The sequence below is a fragment of the Paroedura picta genome, chromosome 3 (assembly GCF_049243985.1).
Source record: "Paroedura picta isolate Pp20150507F chromosome 3, Ppicta_v3.0, whole genome shotgun sequence".
NCBI lineage: Eukaryota > Metazoa > Chordata > Lepidosauria > Squamata > Gekkonidae > Paroedura > Paroedura picta.
Genome location: NC_135371.1, coordinates 138,977,501 through 138,994,224, shown reverse-complemented (window position 1 = coordinate 138,994,224; position 16,724 = coordinate 138,977,501). Strand labels below are relative to the sequence as shown.

At 44.8% G+C, this 16,724-nt stretch overlaps 1 long non-coding RNA gene across 4 annotated transcripts in view; it reads left to right on the top strand.

The window, feature by feature from the left end:
* Positions 1–8: 8 nt before the first annotated feature.
* The window catches only part of LOC143832999 (uncharacterized), a 51,807-nt gene continuing 35,091 nt past the window's right edge, over positions 9–16,724 (top strand). For all 4 annotated transcript variants that reach the window (XR_013229485.1, XR_013229487.1, XR_013229488.1 and 1 more), the window contains exon 1: positions 9–242. This is a non-coding gene — a long non-coding RNA (uncharacterized LOC143832999). The remainder of the gene's footprint in view (positions 243–16,724) is intronic.

Sequence of the window (16,724 nt, the reverse complement as noted above, 5' to 3'; positions counted from 1 at the left end):
GCGGCCGGGGCCGGGGGCGGGGCTTGTGCGCCGAATGGGCAAACACTGGAGAGCTCGCAGCCAGTAGGGAGCCCGGCGAGGGAGAAGCGCCAAGGAGGGGAACTGCCGCCTATTCCTCTCGCAGGGGGAGACGTGCCGGCCGGGCCCCGCCTCGTTCCTTTTCTTGGCAGGAACCTCGTCCCGCCCCGGGCTGAGGAGCGAGGAAGGCAGCGCTGTGGTGGGGACGGAAGAACAGCTGTGCGGTAGGGCGAGGCTAAGGCAGGCTGAGGGCCGAATATGACTCGTTTAAGCGGCCTCCGTAGCACTACCCCAAACGGCAGGGTGTTAATTTTGAGGTTGACTGAAGTGTCTCGTTGCAGTTTGAGGCCCCGGGTTCCCATGAGGAGGAGCTGTGGTTCAGTGGTCAGACATGTGCTTGGCGTGCAGGAGGTGTCCCCCCCCCCTTCAGGCCCTGGCATCTAGTAGTAGGTGTTGCGAAGGACCTCTCCGACGTAAGACCTTAGGAAGCCAGTTCTGGGCGAAGGAACTACCAAACAGACCAATGCAACCTAAGGTGCTTTCAGGTGTATGTTTAAGCTATAGCTTCTGTGGCTTGTTCATACATCCAGCTCCGCTGTGCTGCTTTGCTCAAAACCTTGGGGATTTCCGCAGCCTTTACAAATAGTGAAATACTTACCTTTTGTTGTCATTTATATGCCTGCCCCTCCATATGACGTTGCCAACATGCAGTGTCTGGGCAGTAAATGGCCGGCTACCTCCTCCGTTTTAAAGCGCTAGTTGGTGAATCCCAAAAAGTGGATTCAACAACCTATGTAGCACTATCTAATGGAGAGCAACCAGCAGCCCACCAGCCAAAGAAAGGTATGGAGACAAAGAAGCACTGGCTTTGCTTCCAGTGTCCTGCCCTCGCACCCACCTCCCTCTGTTCTCCTGGGGACGGAGAAACCGTCTAGACACCCAGGCAGAGGAAGTGTCTCAGTCTTGGAGTCAAGCCAGGGGAATTCTACAGAAGTACTGGGGAGGGGGGGGTGTTGTAGCATGATCTGAAACTCAAGAGCTCCACAGTGGATAACTAACAGGGGAGGTGTTGGTTTTTAAAGTGCTGTGTGTTGTTGCTGCAACACACTAACATTTCTCTGGGAAGATAATAGATACAAGATTTCACAAGTTGTTCTTGTTAACAGTAGAAGGGGAAAGTGGTGTCTTTCCTTGCTGGGAAACTCCCTTAGATCAAGGGTTCCCTGGGAAAATCCGGTCACCCACTGCTACCACTCAGGACCTCCTGAAAACACACTTCCAGTGTAGCACTAGAATAAAACAAGGAAAGCCTAGAATATGCCTTCTAATCAACCTGATATCACGTGGAGAAGAGATTAAGAGAAATGTCCAGAGAAATTGTACTAACTGTAGTATATCTGGTGCTGCAGAGATCAGAAGCTTGTATCCTGGCACTAGCATCGGAGATGCATAATTACAATTGGGGAGCTCGCAGGATCCAGCCAGCGATTTGTTGTTGTAATTACCCAGTCAGAAGGCTCCGCTTAGGGCCAATCACAGGCTTTGGTGGGACCCTCTGTATATAATATTGGGTGGTGGGCTGTTGTTTCAGCTCAGTTATATGTGATCAATAAAGAGCTGATGCTTTGGCACACGAGCAACTCTGCACCTTACCCCTATTCAATGCTAACAAAGCCTAAAAGGTCTTTATTGGAAAGGGGGTTATTATAAAAGGAGGGTGGTTAGATTCCAAAAGTGAGTTGAAAGGGGGGGAAGGCCCACAGCAACAACAGCACAGAGAAGTTCAAATGAAAAGCAAAAACATTGAACTAGCTTAGCTAAGCTAGTTCAGAGCATATGCAGAGGTCTTTACAGTAACAAGAGGCTGAAGGGTTTGTTAACCTCCTGTGGACTCAGTTTCCATTGAAAACGGAAGTCAAATGAAAATCCCAAATTTCCAGGTATTTATACTTAATGGAATTGTACTTAAAGCAGCCTCTTTTAGATGAGTGACAAGCTGATTTCTCCAATCCCACTGTCAGAGGCTACTATTAGCAATCAGAGCTATAGAAAATATAGCCCCGCCTCCATCAAGCTTCTTGTAATAGCTCTGAACTGGTTGGTCCAAACTGGATTGTCCTTTGTCCAAATAGCATTAAGTCTGCCAGGATGCTTCAATATGGAATGGAAATGAATAGGCCATTCTAATGGAAACCTCCTTGGATCCAAGATCCTGGACACTCAGCATGGCATTCTTGGGCCTTAGTTAGTTTTCTGGAACTCCACAAGCTCGTTCCAATCTTTCTCTACCTGAGACCCAGAGTATACTATCTCAAGCTATAAGTAGTACCTGTTATCTATTCACCATCTATTCACCTTGCATCCACCCAGCAAGGATTCCCCACGTTCCAGTCATTTCTGCTGCAAATGTAGAGGCATTCACACTGGCAGGAGCATGTCAGCACAGGAGTTTTGTGTTCACTGTCTTCCATCAGCCACCATTTCCCCCCTGCCACATCACAGTGGGCTTTTCCAAAAAATGGTAGTGCAATAAAGTACTTGAACATTATAACAATCTATTTCTACAATCTACCAGTTGCTCTACATTTCCAGCTTCATACTATTGGGAATAAGTGTGCCCTGCAGCCCTCTTGAGACTTACTTAAAAAAAAAAAAAAGTGAGAGCCTAGAATTCTAAGGACTTACAAAGCTGTTCTGACAGAGCAGAAATACCAGGGCTCTCTCAGCCTCACCCACCTCACAGGGTGTCTGTTGATGGGAGAGGAAAGGGAAGGCAAATGTAAGCCACTTTGAGACTCCTTCTGGTAGAGAAAAGCAGCATATAAGAACTGACTCTTCTTCTTCAAAACATTATGTATATGTAAAGTGCCATCGTGTTGCAACCAATTTATGGTAACACTGGCTTACTCAACCAGAGTTTCATGAGACCCTGAAGTTTCTTGATGGTCCAGGAAGGGTTTCCCAAATGGGTCTTAAAATGTGTTAAACATTTATCGGGTAGTATGACCATATATGGTCCTATTGACCTCCTTCCCCAAATGGCCAATGATGGGCCTGGAGGGGGTGGGGATGGAAAGGGCCCCTGGTGGGCATGCACACAGCTATGCTTGCCAACCATATTCTGCATAATTGCACCACTTCATGTGTTTTTCGAAGCCTGAAGAATGTTTCTGGGGTTTCTCAAGTTGAGAAAAATGCTGAGAAGGCTGCTGTAGGGTTTTCAAGGCAAATGATGAACAGAGGTGGTCTCCTTGGTGGTCTCCCATCAAAGTGCTAACCAGCACCAACCTTCTTTAGCTTCTGAGTGCTGATGAGATCAGGCTAGCATGGACCATTGGAGTCAGGCCTATTACTTTATATGTTGCAGCAGTTCCCATTTTTTCAAAAAGCCCTCTGGTGATAAGGTGGGGAAGACAATGGTCACAAAGAGCTAATGGGAGGGAAATTGTGGATTGGGCCTTTAAAAATGCACACATTCCTATCCAGGTGGCTTGCTAATGCACCTGTACTATGTTCTTGGTGAGAAAACAGTGTGGAAGCCTAGACAGAGAATAACTTCTGTGTAAATGCTGCCCTAGGGCAGCCTTACGTTAGCTGGGGGGAGTGGATCCTGAGCAATCTCATCACCCTGGTCCCTTCGCTTTGTCCTGGGAGCCTCTCCTCCTACTATTTACCCAATATGTCCTGCCTTGGCCACATGCACAGAGAGCAATTCTCTCTTTCAAAGCCCAGAACAAGATAGCAGAGAATTATGTGGAATTAAGTCTGTGTAACTCCACAAAAAAACATAACGGCCTTAAAATACCAAGAATATTACCACATAGCACATTGGGATTGAAAAGGCCTTTAATGGTGGCTCTTATGAGGGCAGAAAAATAGGATATAAATTTTGTAAAATAAAAATAATCAAATATATTGCTGGTATATCTAAAGTGCCATCAATTTAACTTGGCCATCTGTATGTCTTTTAAGGCCTGCATTGAAAACCAGTTGAAGTATCCGTCAGATTCAAAAAGCTTTTTGCTATTGGGATTCTTTCTTCAAACACTATTTGTGCCAGATTACAATAGCCAGCAAAATCTACCCTTGTTTCCATTCCTTTTCAACTGGCATTAAAAGAAAGGACTCAGAGCAGAGGTCTGGCATTGCACATTGTAGCACACTGTGAAAAGCTGTTTGCCTAAGAAATCACCCACTTTTTATGCTTTTTGCCAGTTTGGGGAATATTTTGTTCTTTTAATGTGTAAAGAGTCATGGAGATTCAGGTTTTCTTAAATAAATCTTTAGAGTTTCTCATTTCATATTTATTGGTGCATTGCAATGTTCATAGGGACCGTTGAATAATCAGGTCACATTGGAGTGACAAGTCATTCTGGTGGGTTGAAGAACCACGTGTTGGAAGGTCGTTTTTGAAGTAATTGTTTTTGAGAATTGCATAGAGGTGCAATGACAGGAGAAAACTGGGTATATTCCCTTTGCTAGGACAGGCTCCATACAAAACGGGTGCATTATGTTGAAATCCTAGGCTGAATTATTCCAGTCTAACCTATTGAAACCAATAAGCTTAAAGTGGAGAGAGACAGCAGTGAATTGTACCATCCTTAAGACAGTGTGTCTCTTAATACTTTCTAATATTATTTCATTGTCACACAGACATGGACTGCTTTTTGCTCATGGGACCAGTATGCTAATGAACCAAAAGGAAGAAAAGTTCTCTTGTCATTTTTTTCCTCTGGGTCTTTTCAAATATCTTTTTTTTAAATCTAGAATAAAATTTTCTTCCTTTATTGTGGAAAATTGCCCATGACCCTTAGCATACAGAGAGAAATTTTGTTTTGTTTTTACTAAAAGACATTCACTTTTGCAAGAAGAGTAAACCAAAATAAAATTTCCAAACTTCCTCATAATAAAAAGGGTCAATAATATCCTAAATGAGCTAAAGATAAACTTTGCAACCTTTAGTTATAGCTCAAACCAGTTCTATACATGCACACACATACACAAATACACATGTTTTTCTAACGATTATGTGAAACTGGTCAAGTGTGAACCGTGAGACAAGAATCTCACCATTGTTTCACTAGAACATTAGGTGACTTTCACTCTTCACCCCTTTGCTTCAGAAGATTATGTTGGCTGAAAAAGTGGGATATACGTATCTAGATAATATGTTAACACTATACAGCCTCTAAAGCAGATTACTTTAATAAGGAGTATTGGCAGATTTTGGAGGAAAATTCCATCAGTCACCAGCCATGTTGACTGAAAGGAACTTCCATATCAGAGACCTCTATCAGAAAAAGGCTATGGCATTTATGTCATTGTTGGCACCCCAGAGCAACTCTGGTCTAATCCAGTGGGGCTTTTATGATCGTACTAGCCGAAAAGCCCATTGCATTCAGGAATGCAATGGATGCTAGCGAGCAGTGGCAGGTAGAGCGGGCTGGGGGGATGTACTGGAGGTGACGTTAGCATCGGCAGCGAGGAGGTCGTTGCTGGCCAGGCCGCCAGGAAGGTGAGCGAGCGGCAGCGGGTGCACAGAGGGCCAGCGGCTGGCGGAGAGGGCGGTGGCCGGGCAGTACTGGGGGTCGCGGCATGTCCTCGCCACACAGCAAGTGGCCAGTGAGTGTGGCGCTGGTGGTGAGGGCAGGTGGGCAGAGGGCGGCATGGCTCCACAGGTGGGAAGGGCTCTGTTGAGGTGGAGGCTCCGTGGTGTGTAGGGGTGGTCCCAATCCAGCTGGGCGCCTCTGGGGAGCTGGGTGCTCTAGGGGCCATCCCAATCTGAAGGCGCCCAGCTTTGCTGGGTGCTTCCGGATTGGCCAGCTGCCTGTGGATTCCGAAGGCCGGACAGACCCGGACAGCAGAGTGTGGACCCGGACAGTGCCACCCAGATGGCTCTTTCAACTTTATTTAAGAGCCAATGGTAGAGATTATTTACATGGCTATTTTCATTGTAAGGATTACTGATAATGGTTTCAGAGTATGGCATAAAGGCATACAATTACAGCCATCTTCCTGAAGCTCAGCAGAAAGGGGTCTGCTTCATTCCTGGATGGCAAACTTCATCAGGGAGCTCAGTATGCTGTCTTGAATTATGATGGAAGAGAGGTAAAGCAAATGCAAGAATAAAACAATAATGTATCATACATGCTTTGAACTGTCTAAAGTGCTATATAAATGCTAGTTGTTTTTCCAACTAGTCAATTAAGCCTAAATTTCTTGAAAGCATGAGTAAATATATCTCTGACTTAATTTACTATCTTCATAAATATTTGAGAGTAAAATATATTTGCAGGTCTGGATGTTTCACTTATCCTTTTGTGGTTATGCAGAAGGATAATGCCAAAATTTACTTTTCTTGCATTAAGTACAATTCATCTGAGGGACTGAATACAGTTGTCCCCATCGGCTCCCCTCTCAACAGATCTCAGGACCCGTCCTAACTATTTTAAATTTGAGGGATGAATGTGTGACAGGGCATAAGCTAATATTAGAAGTCTGCAATATACAATAGGACTTTATACTGTCAGATGGAAGTGTTTTATATGCTATTATCCAAACAGAGAGCTCTTCCTCATCTGAAATACTGTGTGTACTTAGATGGTTCTTCTCAGAAAGGATATTGTCAAATTGGAGAGTGTTCAAAGGAGAGCTGCAAAAAATGATTAAGGACTGGGAGAAGCTCTCCTGAGAAGAGAGAGATTTGAAAGATCCGGATTGTTTGCTTTAAAGATGAGACAATTAAAAGTGGCAAGACTACAGGTCTGTAAAATAATGAATGGTATCCAGAAGGCAGATCAGCAGCAATTGCTTCCCCTGTTCTGCGGCCAAAGAGTATCATTGGAACCAAAAGTGGCACATTCTAAACAAAGAAAAGGGTTTTATTTCTCATGTAAGAATAATTAGCGTGCAGAAAACTCCACACATAACTAAAGCCATAAACATTTCAAGATGCAAGAGGGACTAGGCTGTTCTGAAGCATATTGGTAACAAGCTAAACCATCTCAATAAGGAGGATTTTCAGCACCCTTTCTCTCGCAGTTTCACCCGCTACGAAGATATCACAGCCATCTTAAGCTAGCAGACCAGCAAGGGGATCGTACAAGAGTACTCTGCAACCTGGAGATGTCAGATTGGCACAGCCCAACTGTTTTTGGAGCACCCATGTAGGGAACCAGTGTAGCAGATGCTACTGCACTGTTCTCATATATACTGATGAAGCCAGACTCTCAACATTGCAGGCATGAGCAAGAACTTCATGTGAAGAGAGAATCCTGGCATCTGTCTGTTCAGGCATTCTGGCATCCTCTGCGTCACTTGCCACCGGAAGCAGGCTACTCCATTTTACAGCAAACGCATTCATTCCAGAACATGATTTCTTTGTTGGAGGTTCTCAAGATGGCGAAGGAGAAGTAGTACTGTTGCCAAAGACTCTCTTTTAGATCTCTTTTCTAATCAGCTTTTGGAGCTTGTTAGGGTGGTTCGTTTTATTGTCAATGTTACCTGAAATATTTCAGGACTTTCTACCCAAGCTTGGGACTCTAAATATCTAGTAGGACTGATTTCCAGTTTAAAAATCTGTAGACTGTTGTGTGGTGATAATGGAGTGCTGCTAATTAAGAGAGTCTCTACTTTGGAGCTCCTTGGAGGAATCACCTATACAGAAGATTTCTTTGTCCTCAGTGTAGCGAGGAAGGTGATTAGGCAACTTGTTTGCTTCAGAGCTCTGTTTGCTGCCAACATAAAGGAGAAATGCGGGAAGAAAAGACTTCCCACAGCCCCAAAAGAGAGCTTTGTACAATGTTTCCCTACTTACACTTTCCCACTACTGCTGGGTATACAGTTGGGGATCAGCCATGTGGTTCGTGAGATGCTTTGAGTCGGTGCACCCGAGCCCCAACAAGAGCAAAACCTGAGCAGACGTGATCTGTACAGGTGGATCTCTGGAATTTAGGGTGAATCATATTGTGGAAAATGGAGAAATAGCTGTCTTTCTCTAGGCTGGTCATGGTCTGTTCACCAGTGAGGAACAGGAAAATAACTGGTAGCTTGACTAATTTGTAAAATATGATGTACTTTGTGACACACGCATCTGAAATCAGTGAGAAGGGACACAGCAGTGCACGGCTGTGGCCTTGCCCAAAGAAGTCTGCAATGTTATTACCAGCCATAGCTGGTCCCCACCTATTTTACTGTGTCCCTTCCCTTCCCTTCCCTTCCCTTCCCTTCCCTTCCCTTCCCTTCCCTTCCCTTCCCTTCCCTTCCCTTCCCTTCCCTTCCCTTCCCTTCCCTTCCCTTCCCTTCCCTTCCCTTCCCTTCTTGCTGCTGCTGGGAGCAGATATGCAGATGGCAGATCAGACAGAAATTGAAAAAAATCCCCAATAAAACTGGAAACAGCCTGAGGGATTCTCTTGTACTTCTGTATCTATTATTTCCCTCACATTCTGCATCTAAAGCCTGCCCCAGACCTCAAAGATATCTCTCATTAGTGGAAGCCAAGGCACTAGACATGGACATCAGAAACAGCTCCTGAATTGTCCCATTTTTTTGTACTTCTGAGCCATCAACTAACAGCAGCAATCTTGCAAGTGTACCCAGGACTTGTTTGTATGTGTGATGGTACCCACTAGTACTAATTGCTGGCATTTTTTCCAGTGCTCTCCCTGATCCTTGTGCAGTGGCCTACCCCATTCAGCTAGAGAAAGAGAAAACAGACTCTCAGGATATGCAGATGGAAGAGGAAATTGGAAGAAATCAGGGTAGTGTCATATATGAGTATTGACACCTTTTTATCTTTACAGCAATAACAAAAACCATCTTGCACCCATGGAGAGGAATATTGGGTCAAGGGATTCCAGAGACTGTCATTTCACTCTGGGTTTGACATTGCCTGTTTAAGTGTTTGCCGCAACACCTCTGTGATGCTTTGCATGCTCTAACCATTGGTAAACAAGCAGACAGTAAGAAAGAAATGGTACGTGTCCAGAATTCTGTCTTCTCAATGATTTAACAGATGAGTTGAACTTTCCAGAACAATATAATGGCCCATTGCTTCTATGATTCCGCTGATGCTTTAATCCAGACTTCCCCAATTCAAAATCCATGACTCCAAAGGAGATCTGGTGCAATGTCCCCTGTATCAAGGGTCTGTTCCTGGTCATAACATGCAACAGGGCAACAGAACCCCTAAAATGTGAAATGGGTGTGAGCCTATTCAAAGGGAGCCTTGGAAAGAAACAAGTGCTGATGTCTTGTTTGCCTGCACTGATTCTCCATGCTGCACGCTGAGTGCCATTCCGTTTAGCAAACGATCTGTGCAAGCAGAGCAGAGATTTACAATGGCTGACAGCCGGCCCCTTCCACTCCACTTGTAACACAGTGTTCCCATCGATCCTCTCAGGATACTGACACTCCGAAAATGGAATGAGTGGCTTGTTCCCATCGGCAGCGAGGAAGGAGTCTTCAATATTCTGCTGCCAGACAGGATGGCAGCGGCAGTAGCAGCCAACCGCAGAAGCAATCCCCAGCCCTCTGCAGCAGCCCAGCCTGTGTGCCAACACCACATCACAAGCTCCACGATCTGCCACGCCCCTCAGCAGCCACCACACTTGCTGTGACATCCAAACCGCCTCCAGCCATGGCAACATGCCACCTGCTATAGCATCACTACTTACTCCTGTGTCTCACTGTGACTTTCACAAACAAGCACACCGCACACTGCAGAAAACTCCTTTGACACCCCACAGACCAAGCAGTAGCATCTTTCAGAAGAAAAGTCTAGCTGGGACTTGTTCATGAGTGGAAACATTATTATTTAGAACAAAATGGTATTGTTTTTTAATCCCAGAGACTGAAGAGTGGGAGAAAATTCAAAGAGGACAGCTTCAAATGCTTGGGGGGTGGGGCTTGGTGGTAAAATCTATAACAATTCATAAGCCAAGTGTTAAGCAGATTAAGAGAGTTTTTAGAAAATTCTATTCTTAGAGCTGCAAGCTTTAACTGGTTTAAGCAACCACAAATTTTGTTGATTAATCAACGAGGGCTAATTTCAAAAAAGCAACATTGAAGCATTGACTCTATGAATTCCCAACACAGGGAAGGATTTTTGAGGTAATTTGGGTTCTGATGTGTTACTATTGAAAGAAATTGTGAAAGGTGTTAATGATCTCTTTTCCTTGTCATGCTGATTGGCTGTCCTTGTTTGTTAATTTTTCCACTATTTTATTCTTTATTCAGTAGAAAAGCAAATATACAAAGGGTTTGGTGACATATGTTTGTTTAAATATACAGTCTAATCCAGTTCACATTCACTGAAGTAAAGCCCATTGACTTCAATAGGACCAGCTCCTGGCATTCTTGGATGAAGCTTCGGCACTCAACACATACCAGTCTGGCTTCCATCATGCCCATGGGGTGGAGGCAGTGTTGGTTGCCCTGATGGATGGTCTCTGGGACCAGCTAGATAGTGGCAGTTCAGCTATCCTCATGATGTTAGATCTGTTGGCTGCATTTGACGTGGCCAACCACAAGTTGCTAGTCCACCACCTCGCCAGATATGAGATACGTAGGACAGCCCTTCAGTGACTGATTTACTTCCTGCAGAACCAGGCACAGAGGGTGACAGGGGGGAATGGTTGCTGTGCCCCTTCCAACTTCCTTGTGGAGTTCCACAGGGAGGCAGTCCTCTCCCCCATGTTTTTCAACATATTTATGTGCCCTAGGGCCCAGCTGTTCTGGAGTTTTAGGCTGGGCTGTCACCAATATGTGGATGACACCCACCTCAATCTCCTAATGGATGGCCATCCAGACTCTCCCCTGTAAACATTCACCAGATGTTTGGAAGCTGTGGCTATAAGCTGTGGCTGGATGGCTTGAGCAGACAGAGGTCCTGTGGTTGAGTAGGAAAGGACCAAATCAGGAAATGCGGTTATCCAGCCTGGTGGAAGTGCAGCTTAACATCTCTCCCTCAACCAGGGGTGATTCTTGATGCCTCCTTATCGATGGAGGCACAGGTCATGAGAGTAGCCCCACAGTGTTTTTCCACCTAGAACGAGACTATTAGTGCCCTATATGGTGGTCCCCAGCTCACAAGAGTTATGCCTGGCCTTGACCAGGACCAGGGCCTTTTCGGTGGAATTAGTTCCCAGAATAGCTGAGAGACCTGATGGAGCTTTCACAGTTCCACAGGGCCTGCAAGATGGAGCTCTTCCACCAGGCATTTGGTCAAGGCCAGGACAATTAAAATCAGAGGCCCCTTCCTGGCTCAGCCATGTCATCTGGTTCCCCATGGATATCTTTCCTGAGGCATTTGGGGAACCTGTTGAGCAGGGGGGGGGGCAGGAAATGAGGACTGTTTTCTTCACCTGGGAGGAAATGTTTTAATAGGGTATATTTTATTATCTTATTGTGGGATTGAATAATGTAGCTTGCAGCAAGCCACTCTCTGGGAGCAGCGAGTAATAAATCATATAAATGATAAATAAATAAAATACTTAAGAAAGAGTAAATCGAACTATAGACTTAATCACTTAATTAAATTAATTAACTTAAAAGAAGATTCTTTTATTGGGGAGCAAAAGGAACAACTCTCTGACTGGCTGACAGTACATATCATGTAGAATTTTATTCTGATTGTAGTGGATGTCAGAGCCTGAGCCATGGATAGAAGAAGGGACCAGTTCTCATTCAAAGCTGTGTGCAGTCTGATTCAAGGAGTGCAAGGCTTGCTGTGGTTACTCAGGAGTGAGGGAAATGGATGCTCAGAAGCATTCATAATTGTGTCCATTTTTCAAAGAATGATGACTGCAAATAGAAGCATATTTTAAGCCCTGGTGGGCCCCAGCCAAAACAAAATCCTGACTCCACCATAAGTCACAGCTAGAGGAGGATTTACTGGAGGAGAGGATTTGTATAGTGCAGTGGCCCTCATGCTCTGTGGCAGTGGGCTTCTCAATTTCCTGCAGCCCCTCCTGCAGCTTCCTCAAGGCAAATAAGTCCACTTGTCCTATATGCTGCCACCCTGGGATTAGTGACTGGAGACCTTGACAGTCTGGAGCAGAGGTAGTCAAACTGCGGCCCTCCAGATGTCCATGGACTACAATTTCCATGAGCCCCTGCCAGCAAAAAAGTTTGAGCTTGGGTTTTAAAAAAATAAGCTGTGTTCTTTGCACCAGTTATGTAATATGCACAATAGCTTCCAACAAGACTCATGGAGCTATATTTCCCTTGTGCAAACTGCTGCAATCAATGCGCCAGCTGTGGGGAAACTATTAGCCTATTCCATCGAAGTGTTGCCTTCCAGAAATAATGCTCAGATCCAATTCAATAGCTAGGTTACTATTGTGAAATTGTTGTGTGATGAAAACATTGTGAGGGTCTTCTCCAAGAGTGACTAAGGTTGTTGTCCAAATGAGTTTCCTGCAGATACGTACGTAATTGTATCTGCCTTGCAGAATAGCTATTGCCTTGATACAAACTGGGAAGTGTTCTGAAGTTGTGTGGCTTCTGGGCTCAGGTTGCTTCCCCAAAGGTGTCTCTAAGAACAATAGCTCACTTCTCAGAGCCCAGGCTGATCTCAGAGAGCTAGGCATCATCAGCACACCACCAGTAGCGTAGGAGAAACCAATCAAGCGATTCTGCTAGGCAGACATGGGTTCAGGTGACTTGTGGTTGAAAAAACTGCCCCAGGTGCATTGTAGACAACTAAGAGTTGAGTCTCACCAGATTTTCTCCTTGATCTCACCTGACTCCCAGCCTCACAGCAGCCCCTGTCCTGCATGGTTTCTCTCAACATGGGTCCCATGATCGAAGACATGGCCATTTCATTGGATAACAGGGCCCATTCCTTTCTCTTTTGTCAGCAGAAAATCGGATAAGATTCTTATCAGCCACTTCTGGTTCTCTTTCATTAGCATATTTAGGACTGTTCTCTCTCTCAACCCATAACTCTATAGAGCATACTTCAGACATTCTCCCATCACACCCTTGACTTTGTTTGATTTTGAAAAAGACAACTCCCTGATAAAATGTGGAGGGTATTCTGGCGTTAATCACAGAGCAGAATTGGAAAGCCAAACCAGAGGAATAGGGTGAGTTGGGAGTTTTTGGAGTCAGCACATAAAGGACACTAATGAATCTACATGGCTGAAGGAAAAGCCCAGTGCAAAAAATGAGCCTTTCTTCCTCTGGCAGCTGAAGAAACTGACAAGGGGGCAGGCTCTGCCACTGGCCAGAAGGGAAGGCAACCCAATGGCTAGCCTAGAAGTCTGACCCCTTGTCTTGGGAGGTTAAGTCCGTGACACTTCTGTGACATGTTTGATAATGAAAGACAGCCTGGCTGGGCCAACCCCAAAGGAGGTGACCTGTGACCTAGCATGAGGTTGCATCTCATTAAAAAGATATTTTTCCATTTCTGTATCAACAGGCTCACAAGGTGTCATTAAAGAACTATTGCAATCCTAGGGCCATGGCGTCAGCTAGTGGTTGCCTGCCCATTAGAACAGGCTAGGGAGCAAAGGGAGCCATGACAGCACAATAATGAACTCTCTGAATTTACAAGTACGTCCAAAAGATGCTCCGGGCTGGTCCAGAAGGAAGAGTGGGTTAAGAGGGTGGGATTTTCATGGATGCTTTAGGCTGATCCAGCATTGAGCAGAGGGTTGGACTAGATGGCATGTATAGCCCCTTCCGACTCTATGATTCTATTGTTTTCTAGAAAGACTGCACTTCGCTTGGGGCAAGTGATCCATATAATCAGTTCCTGAAGAGTTAGCCACTAACAAAAAGATGTCTACTTGGTCAGAAGAAAGATTGGTATTTGGTAAAGTCATCTTAATAGTCAAGCCTTATTAACAGCAATTATCTTTAGTGAAGACTGATGCCATCCGTAATTGGAAAAGCCCTGTTTTTTTGGTGGATCTTGTTACTGCGGAAGTTCCTGCCCCTTTGTTCATTTGCAATTCTGTCTTAGCATGCTCACAGCCCTACTCCCTAGCCCTTCTAGTTTCCATTGCTAGCCTCTTCTCTCAGGATCATCTGGATTCTAGGTGGCCTCAAGAAGACCTTTATTTTCTGTGTTACAGTATTTCATGAAAGGCCTAGGCATTATTAGCGTACCTGCATTTTTACTATAGATAAGGATGTTTTGGCATGCCTGGACTCCTCCACGAATCATCTCGTTTTCAGCCAATCTGAATGTTCTGGCCAGTCCACAACTTTAAGTTCTCCTGGCTCAATAAGATGTCAATGAAATTTCATCACCACCAAGACATCCTAACTTGATGTCTTGAAGATCTTGCTCCCAATCTTATGCTGGCTTTATGTACCAGTGGCCCATGCTCCAAACAACCATCCCTTCCTTCCTCCAAATATGTTATTATGATTCGGTTACTGGTTTTCCAGACTGTTCCTCCCCTCAAGCAGGCTCAGGGTGGTTCACAGCATATATTCCATCTACAACATATATTCCATTTACAATGTGAAATCATAATTTTATGTTATCACAATTAAAACTTTGGAACCCAGGAAAGGTGGGGTTAGGGGGAGGGACCTCGACAGGGCAGAATGCCATGAAGTTCCCCTTCCTAAGCAGCCATTTTCTCCAGGGAAACTGATGTCTGTGGCCTGGGGATCAGATTTAACTCTGGGAGATCTCCAGATACCACCTGGATGTTGGCAGCCTGAACAAGGGCACAGTTTAGGACTGTATCTTGCCTTAGCAGACCCCTGACACATGGGTGGGCAGGAAGGATGCTGATAGCGCTGGTTTTAGCCCTTGCTATCTCTGCTGCACTAAGCAATCTATCACCTAGGTATACCTAATTGGTGGGCAGCCCCAGCCCCTCATTCACACACTCTTCTGGCTGCAGTGCAAGTACCATTCTCTCTAGAGGAGAGAGATCCGACACTGAAATTCAGTTTAGCTTTGTATGCCCACAAACAAGGTGATCTTGTTTAGGAGGTGGTGAGCTCCCCCTCACTGGCAGTCTTCAAGCAAAGGTTGGATACACACTTTTCTTGGATGCTTTAGGATGCTTTGGGCTGATCCTGCATTAATCAGGGAGCCTGTATGGCCCCTTCTAACACTATGATTCTGTGATTACATCTTCATGGAACTATATCCTGCCATGGCTAGAAAAACCTGGAGTGAGTTGCATAAAATGGCTTGGCTTCTAGCATCAAAACAGAAAGCAAGGCTGAGTTACTTTTTCCAGAAAAAGTAAGAATACATAAATGACTAGAGATACAGGATGGCAGTGTTTATTGGGATGCTTGCAACTCATGCTAAGAATGAATTTTGGCTCTGGACCGATTCAGTAATCCTGAAATCGAATTAGACACTCTATTGATGCAGGAAATGCAATAGAGAGAAGGCCATTGTTTCTTCATCTTGAAAAATGGCTTTTCGTCCTCCTGATTTTGCCACCAAGGAATCTGCTTACTGAGAAGTTTGAAAAGACACACACACACCCAAATTATGCAAAGCTCCTTTCTTTGGACAAGAAGAAAAAGGCATCAGCATGGTACAGTAGCCTACACATACGGACACATAGTAGGTTGTCTTTTGAATCCAGAGGAATGCACATGATCACACACCCCTCTTATGCTACCCTTGTTACTTGAAAATAAGGCTCACTGGTTTCAATTTGGGCATACTTTCACACAAGGATCTGTAGGATCGCAACCCTTGTCTCCCTGACTGAAAGTGATTTAGGGGAAATCTTTCCATGAGCAGCTGGGATTTGAGCTGCTTCCTTTTTCCTGATTTTGCTCCTGTGCCTGATACGAAGAATTAAGTGAAGCTTTCCCTGTCACTGTATCTCCATGCTAAGGAAAAACTTCAGCTGTTCAATTTCTTCGTGCTGGCCTGCTGTAAGGTTTGAAACAATGGCCAGGAAGAAGAAGGCAACTCCTTAATTGAGGCCTTAGCAACTTGAGGCCTAGCAACTTAATTTTCTTCTGATTAGATCTGAGATTAATATTATTCTTCTAAAGCATGAAATCCCTTCAAAACTATATTTTTCTCCCAAGCTGTGGCTTCAGTAAAATGATGCTTTTCAGTACGGATATCCTCCTTTTCAGTACCAAGGCAGGTTGCTTCCATTTTTGCTTATGCTGGGTCTGTGCATTTATTTCCATGGCTTTTCTTACAGAGACTTCTGGTTGGCAGAATGTAGAGCAGCCCAAATACAACAACCTGAGCCAAATCCCTAGGGTGGCTACACGCTTCATGCAGCTGCCTATCACTGTAGCATGTCTAAAAGCAAAGCTAATATATGAAATAATTCTCTGTAGTCTAGAGCCTGTTTTAAAAGAGCCCTTTGCTAAAAAGGTGAAGGCCAATGTAATTTTTGCCATTACAAGCACAAGTCTGACTCCAATGTTTGACTTTTCAAATCCCCTTCAGAGCTCCGGAGTGGTATGTTTGTCAAACCAAGAGCTCTGCTTCACTCTGCCAACTCCCAGTCATCTATGGAAATTTGCTTCCAGTGGGATAGAGCTTCCTGATCCTCGTAAGGGTCACTTCCTTTAATCTGGACTCAGAGGAGTTTCTGGACAGCTCCAGAGAGAATGTCAAGTGACTTTTCTGCCTTAATTTCTCCCTAAGGCTCTGTCTGCAGCAGGCAAGTTTCAAAGTCTTTATGTGCAAGCACAGATTACAGGAAAGACAGGGAAGACTTGGCACCACAATGCTGTGGGGAAGTGGG